At 55.1% G+C, this 7,500-nt stretch overlaps 1 pseudogene across 1 annotated transcript in view; it reads right to left on the bottom strand.

Annotated features, from left to right (window-relative positions):
• The window catches only part of LOC146260737 (protein diaphanous homolog 3-like), an 89,411-nt pseudogene that overhangs the window by 15,444 nt on the left and 66,467 nt on the right, over positions 1 to 7,500 (bottom strand). Inside the window, exons 10-15 of the transcript XR_014724815.1 lie at positions 4,430 to 4,540; positions 3,657 to 3,775; positions 2,770 to 2,886; positions 872 to 990; positions 344 to 408; positions 31 to 135 (exon numbers count right to left, since the gene is read on the bottom strand). The product of XR_014724815.1 is annotated as a protein diaphanous homolog 3-like (transcript). The remainder of the gene's footprint in view (positions 1 to 30; positions 136 to 343; positions 409 to 871; positions 991 to 2,769; positions 2,887 to 3,656; positions 3,776 to 4,429; positions 4,541 to 7,500) is intronic.

The raw sequence follows: 7,500 nt of genomic DNA on the forward strand, positions 1-7,500 counted from the left end.
AGTGAAGGCGGGATGTGTGTGTGTGTGTACCTGGGATCTGAAGGCCTGGAGTTCAACTTGTAGCTCAGCAATCTTCTCCTCGCTCTTTACCAGCCGAGCCTGAGTCTCCTGTCTGGCTAGAAACTCCTCCTCAAACTGCGCACACACACATACACACACGTATGAGCATGTGTATGAGCGTGTGTATGAGTGTGTGTGCGTGTGTATGAGTGTGTGTGTGTTAGTGTGTGTGTGCGCGTGTATGAGTGTGTGTGTGCGCGTGTATGAGTGTGTGTGTGCGCGTGTATGAGTGTGTGTGTGCGCGTGTATGAGTGTGTGTGCGCGTGTATGAGTGTGTGTGTACCTTCTGTGCCCAATCTGAGGCTCTCTGCTCGTACTCGTCCAGGCGTGTCTTGTCCACACACACCTCTGGAAGCAGAACGGATGGAGACATGATCCAGAGAGAGGATCCAGAGAGAGGATCCAGAGAGAGGATCCAGAGAGAGGATCCAGAGAGAGGATCCAGAGACATGATCCAGAGAGAGGATCCAGAGACATGATCCAGAGAGAGGATCCAGAGACATGATCCAGAGACATGATCCAGAGAGAGGATCCAGAGAGAGGATCCAGAGACATGATCCAGAGAGGAGAGTGAGTGAGTGTGTGTGCGTGTATCTGTGCATATACAGTATGTGCAGTGCAAGTGTGTGTATATATGTACTGTATATATATATATATATATATATATATATATATATATATATATATATATATATATATATATATATATATATATATATATATATATATATATATATATATATATTTGTGTGTGTGTGTATACGTGTATGTGTGTCTGTGTGAATATGCATATCTGTGAGCGCGTGCTTGCCTAGCAGGTGGCTGAAGTCGACGTCGAGGCGTTTGCGGTAGCTGAAGTCTGGGTCTGTCCCGCTGCGATGGAGGACGATCTGAGACACACACTCCTCTATGATCCTGTAATACTGAGGTCTGGGGGAGGGGGGGGGGGGAGAGGAAGAGAGACATACACGGGAAGAGAGGGAGATGGGGAGAAAGAGAGAGAGAGGAAGGGAAGAGAGACAGTGAAAGAGAGACAGTGATTGTAGACACGTTAAACTCAGCAGGTAATTAATCCTGCAGTCTATCACGGCCCCCCCTCTGTTCAAACACTGCACTTCTAATCCTCATTTAGTACAAAACACAGACGGAGGCAAGATGGAGTCTGCTGTGTGTGTGTGTGTGTGTGTGTGACAGGTAAAATGCTTGGTAAGTTGAAAGCTGGATAAGCTCTCACCACGGATGTGTACACACACACACACACACACCTCAGCAGCAATAAAACCTCACTCTGTACCAGTCAATCACAGTCCTTCTGTGACACTGACTGTCAGTACAGTATTACCAGGAACACACCTTCCAACACAGGCTATCCAACCACCCACCTCACTGTCAATACAGCATTGCCAGCAACACACAACCTTCTTAGCGCTGACCAATCATAGGCTGCGCTCCGTCGCCGGGCAAGGCCAGGGTGCGGAAACCTTGACTCCAGATGAGAGTTTAACAGCAGAGGTCCGTGGCTCGGAGCTCTCTAGAACAATTTATGGCTCTCAGACAGAATCAATAGGGAACACCGTCCACTTAATCTGAGAGGGCAAGATGTCCTCACACCTGACAGCCTCTCTCTGGCCTGTCTGCCTGGGACCAGCCCCACTGCCCTCACACACACACACACACACCTGTGCGTCTCTCTATGTTGTTCCCTCACTCTCTCCCCTGTTTTCCCCCTCTCTCTCTTTACCTCTCCCTTGCTGTCAATCAAATAGAGGAGGAGTTACAGCTCAGACTGGGGGAGTCAGAAGTACCACAGAATAAGAGTTCAGACTGGTCAGAAGTACCCCAGAAGAAGAGCTCAGACTCATGCAGACAGGTCAAAAGTACCAAAGAAGAAGAGCTCAGACTGGTGCAGACTGGTCAGAAGTTCCACAGAAGAAGAGCTCAGACTGGTCAGAAGTACCCCAGAAGGAGAGCTCAGACTGGTGGAGTCAGAGCTGCAGTCTGGTGTGAACGTGCACATGCAGCTGCCTCCTCAGAGTGGCGGCAGCCCGCTCCACTGCTCAATGCAGACGATCCGTCTATTTATAGAACAATGATGACACAGGCACCCGCCGGTACGACCAGAATCAAAGAGGAAGAAGCGGAAGGCGGGTACAAGGAGTAGGCACGGCGACGGTCGCTAAAGCAACGTAATTGAACAAGCGCAGGGCGACACGCCGAACGGCGGGGTAATGACTCTGGCAGGGCGGGGGTAAATGAACCCTATGTTCTCACTCTAATTACAAGGCGCGTCAGACAGAAGAGGAAGGGGGAGAGGAAGGGGGCGAGGGGGCGGGCGTGCGAGGAGCGGCTGTGCACAGGACGATAGGAGCCATATTCCTCAGTTAGGAAGCTGATCTTTTGATCAAGCCCAGGTTTATCTCCTCTCCAACTGTGCGTCTGAGCTCCACATAAAAAGGCCTTTTGAAAAGCACCATTAGAGGAGGGATGAAGCTGGAGCGCTGGAGCCTTCACAGGGATGCCAGATGAAAGCTGCTGCATTCTCTTTGTGGGCCGAAGTCATTGAGCTGTTTGCGCGCGCATGTGTGTGTTTGAGTACGAGCCCAAGAGTGTGAACTATGTCCACATTTGATGACCCTCATGCGCTTGGTAATAGTACTCAGTATAAAGGATGTATGAGTGTGTGTTTGTGTGTGTGTGTGGGGGTCTTACCTAACAAAGTAGTCATTGCGTATCAACATGAGGTGTTGCAGGATGGACAGGAAGTAGGTTTCGGCCGGGCTGTCCTTGACCAGGCTGTGAACCACGTTGAACACGTCACACACATCACTGCAGTGTTGTTAAGGAGAGTACACACACACACACACTCAGTCTAAGTACACAAGAGAATGGGAGGACACTAAAGAGAGACCTAATGAGATGGAGGGACAAGTGGCATCTGTCATTGAGAATAAATCACAGAGAGGGTTACACAGTGGAGCGTTGGAGGGGTGGAGGGGTGGAAGGGTGGGTGGGTAGATGGACCCTGTGATCTCAGCTCATCATGGATCCTAGGAACACTGGAGGGAGAGACTGTGAGGCTGTGAGGCTGTGAGGCCCAGACACAGCAGGCTGTTGTGTGAATCACCCCAGGAGGTGAGGGCAGGTTAGCCTCTTGCGTGAACAGCAGCCGGCCCACAAGAGCAGGACCCAGTCTGCTGCTGGTGATGCTGCTCAAACTGCATCCACCTGGTCACAGGCCCAGGGGGTGTCCCTGGGTCAGGGGTGACGGGGACGGACGGAGGGACGGACAGAGGGACGGACGGAGGGACGGACAGAGGGACGGACGGAGGGAGGGAGAGAGGGAGGGAGAGAGGGAGGGAGAGAGGGAGGGAGGGAGGGAGGGAGGGAGGGAGGGAGGGAGGGAGGGAGGGAGGGAGGGAGGGAGGGAGGGAGGGAGGGAGGGAGGGAGGGAGGGAGGGAGGGAGGGAGGGAGGGAGGGAGGGAGGGAGGGAGGGAGGGAGGGAGGGAGGGAGGGAGGGAGAGAGGGAGGGAGGGAGAGAGGGAGGGAGGGAGGGAGGGAGGTGGAAAGCAAGCGGTGGAGTGAGTGATAAGGATACTCCATCTCTGCTCGGATGTCCTCCAGCCGGTGGGAGAACTCCAGCAGGTCCTCCTCCTTGTGCTCCTCAAACACCTTCAGCTGGATGTCCAGGGCCTCGCTCCTGGTGACTGACAAGCTCTGCACAGAGACAGAGAGGGAGAGACAAGAGGCAGAGAGAGAGAGGAGGGGGATAGAGGGGAGGGAGAGATGGTGGTAGATATGGAAATAATATATATGCAGACAGTGAGGGATAAATATGTATATAGAGAGAAGTAGGTTGGGGGGGGTGGGTAGGAGAGCGATAAGATCAGTCTGCTTCTCCAGAGCAGTAAATCATAGAGCGAGCCTGTCCAGTTTCCTCTCCCAGCTCACCCAGAACAAAGACTTTCACTACACAGCCAGTCGCCCCTTCAGCACACCAACCTGACTTGTTTAGTTTGCTTGTTAGTTTATTTGTTTGTTTTGAAGCCTCCCTCCCTCCCTCCCTCGTGATGGATAGGTTTAAACGCAGAGTGCCGGCGGCAGCAACAGTCAGGGAACAGCTGATTGGCTGTGGCAGGGCGGGCGTGGCTCCAGACGGCGACCTCTCCTCCGGGTCTGATCAGTTATTCAGCGGCGTATTTCACTCCAGCGGACAACTCATTTAAATATTAATACACAGCCAGGCAAGAGAAGTGTGTATGTGTGTGTGTGTGTGGTGAGTACGTACAGGTGTGTCAGAGCGCGTGTAGGTGTGCGTGTGTGTGGGGGTCAGTAGGTGTGTATGGTCAGTGTGTTAGTGTGTGTGCTTACCGGCAGTATTTCTTTGAGGCCGCAGCGCATGAACTCGTTCCTGATGTGCAGCCTGAAGTCCAGCTCATCAGGGGAGGTGACCAGGGCGTTGATGAGCTGCATGCAGGCCACCTACACACACACACACACACACACACACACGGCACTGTCAGAACATTCACTACATTCAGGGAGCCTGCGCACCAGCTTTTGTGTGTTTGGTCATCTGCATGTGTGTGTATACACGGGTGTGTGTGTGCTTGCATGCGTGTGGACGTGTGTGTGTTCCTCCTTGTTCCGGGGGCTGGTGAGGGTCCAGAGCGCTGCATAGTGAATGAGCCTGCGTCCTCGTGAAGTAGGAGAGCATTACTAATGCATGTCTACTCCTGCTGTCACCCGCGACCACGCAGTCTCTTCAATATTAAAGTGACAACAGTTGTATAGAGCCTACCCACATAACCCTCCATCCCAGCCCGACCCAGGAACCCAGTGTGTCTCTCTCTGTGTCTCTGTGTGTCTCTCTGTGTGTCTCTCTGTGTGTCTCTCTGTGTGTCTCTCTGTGTGTCTCTCTGTGTGTCTCTCTGTGTGTCTCTCTGTGTGTCTCTCTGTGTGTCTCTCTGTGTGTCTCTCTGTGTGTCTCTCTGTGTCTCTGTGTGTCTCTGTGTGTCTCTCTGTGTGTCTCTCTGTGTGTCTCTCTGTGTGTCACTGTGTGTCTCTCTGTGTGTCACTGTGTGTCTCTGTGTGTCTCTGTGTGTCTCTCTGTGTGTCTCTGTGTGTCTCTCTGTGTGTCTCTCTGTGTGTCTCTCTGTGTGTCTCTCTGTGTGTCTCTCTGTGTCTCTCTGTGTCTCTGTGTGTCTCTCTGTGTGTCTCTCTGTGTGTCTCTGTGTGTCTCTGTGTGTCTCTGTGTGTGTCGCTGTGTGTGTCTCTCTGTGTGTCTCTCTCTCTCTCTGTCTCTCTGTGTGTCTCTCTCTCTCTGTCTCTCTCTGTCTCTCTCTCTCTGTCTCTCTCTGTCTCTCTCTCTCTCTGTCTCTCGCCCCCGCGTGCTGCACAGTTCCAACTAGTCTGGCGGATGCCCACAGATCAATTATTGATCGTGGAGCGATGCGTCGGTGTGTGAAATCAGCGGACGGGGACTTGGTGGGGGGGCAAGGGGGGGTGGTTATTATGTCCCGGGTCGCTCGTCGATGTGCGGATGCACTGTTGATGGTTACCGTGACAGCGGGGGGGGGGGGGGGGGGGGGGGGGGGATGGGGAAACGGGAGTCAGGTTGCCGGGTGACAGACAGGCTGCTTAAAGAGCAATGTTATCGTTCTGTCCATCCCCCCTGCTGAGTCTGACATGGTTCTTACAACGGCCTGGGCAGGCCCCTTCAACGGTCTGCTGGTATGAGTGTGTTTGAAAGGCTGTGACTCCCCCCCAGCCCAGCCCAGCCAGGCCCAGGACCCCCCACAGGTCTGCCCAGCCAGGCCCAGGACCCCCCACAGGTCTGCCCAGCCAGGCCCAGGACCCCCCACAGGTCTGCCCAGCCAGGCCTAGGACCACCCACAGGTCTGCCCAGCCAGGCCCAGGACCCCCCACAGGTCTGCCCAGCCAGGCCCAGGACCCCCCACAGGGCTGCCCAGCCAGGCCCAGGACCACCCACAGGGCTGCCCAGCCAGTCCCAGGACCACCCACAGGGCTGCCCAGCCAGGCCCAGGACCCCCCCAGCCCAGCCCAGCCAGGCCCAGGACAGGCCCACCAGCCCAGCCTCCCCACCCCTGGGAACCCTGCTCCTGATCCAGCCCTTAGTGCCTGGAAGGAAGTGAGTCTGGAAGTACCTGTGAACGGTACCTGTGAAAACGACATGGCAGGGAGAGGCAGGGAGATGGAGGAGAGGCAGGGAGATGGAGGAGAGGCAGGGAGATGGAGGAGAGGCAGGGAGATGGAGAGGCAGGGAGATGGAGAGGCAGGTAGATGGAGAGGCAGGTAGATGGAGAAGAGGCAGGGAGATGGAGAGGCAGGGAGATGGAGGAGAGGCAGGGAGATGGAGAGGCAGGGAGATGGAGGAGAGGCAGGTAGATGGAGAAGAGGCAGGGAGATGGAGAGGCAGGGAGATGGAAGAGAGGCAGGGAGATGGAGGAGAGGCAGGGAGATGGAGAGGCAGGGAGATGGAGAGGCAGGTAGATGGAGAGGCAGGTAGATGGAGAAGAGGCAGGGAGATGGAGAGGCAGGGAGATGGACGAGAGGCAGGGAGATGGAGAGGCAGGTAGATGGAGGAGAGGCAGGGAGATGGAGAGGCAGGAAGATGGAGGAGAGGCAGGTAGATGGAGAAGAGGCAGGGAGATGGAGAGGCAGGGAGATGGAAGAGAGGCAGGGAGATGGAGGAGAGGCAGGGAGATGGAGAGGCAGGGAGATGGAGAGGCAGGTAGATGGAGAGGCAGGTAGATGGAGAAGAGGCAGGTAGATGGAGAGGCAGGGAGATGGAGGAGAGGCAGGTAGATGGAGAAGAGGCAGGGAGATGGAGAGGCAGGGAGATGGAAGAGAGGCAGGGAGATGGAGGAGAGGCAGGGAGATGGAGAGGCAGGGAGATGGAGAGGCAGGTAGATGGAGAGGCAGGTAGATGGAGAGGCAGGTAGATGGAGAAGCAGGGAGATGGAGAGGCAGGGAGATGGACGAGAGGCAGGGAGATGGAGAGGCAGGTAGATGGAGGAGAGGCAGGGAGATGGAGAGGCAGGAAGATGGAGGAGAGGCAGGTAGATGGAGAAGAGGCAGGGAGATGGAGAGGCAGGGAGATGGAAGAGAGGCAGGGAGATGGAGAGGCAGGGAGATGGAGAGGCAGGGAGATGGAGAGGCAGGTAGATGGAGAGGCAGGTAGATGGAGAAGAGGCAGGTAGATGGAGAGGCAGGGAGATGGAGGAGAGGCAGGGAGATGGAGAGGCAGGGAGATGGAGAGGCAGGGAGATGGAGAGGCAGGGAGATAGAGGAGAGGCAGGGAGATGGAGAGGCAGGGAGATGTAGGAGAGGCAGGGAGATGTAGGAGAGGCAGGGAGCGTATGCTCACACACCCATCTGTCTGTGGGCCTGTGAGCTCCACTCACTCCTCCAGGACAACA

This window comes from Hypomesus nipponensis, chromosome 12, assembly GCF_054491055.1.
Source record: "Hypomesus nipponensis isolate SF chromosome 12, ASM5449105v1, whole genome shotgun sequence".
Lineage (NCBI taxonomy): Eukaryota > Metazoa > Chordata > Actinopteri > Osmeriformes > Osmeridae > Hypomesus > Hypomesus nipponensis.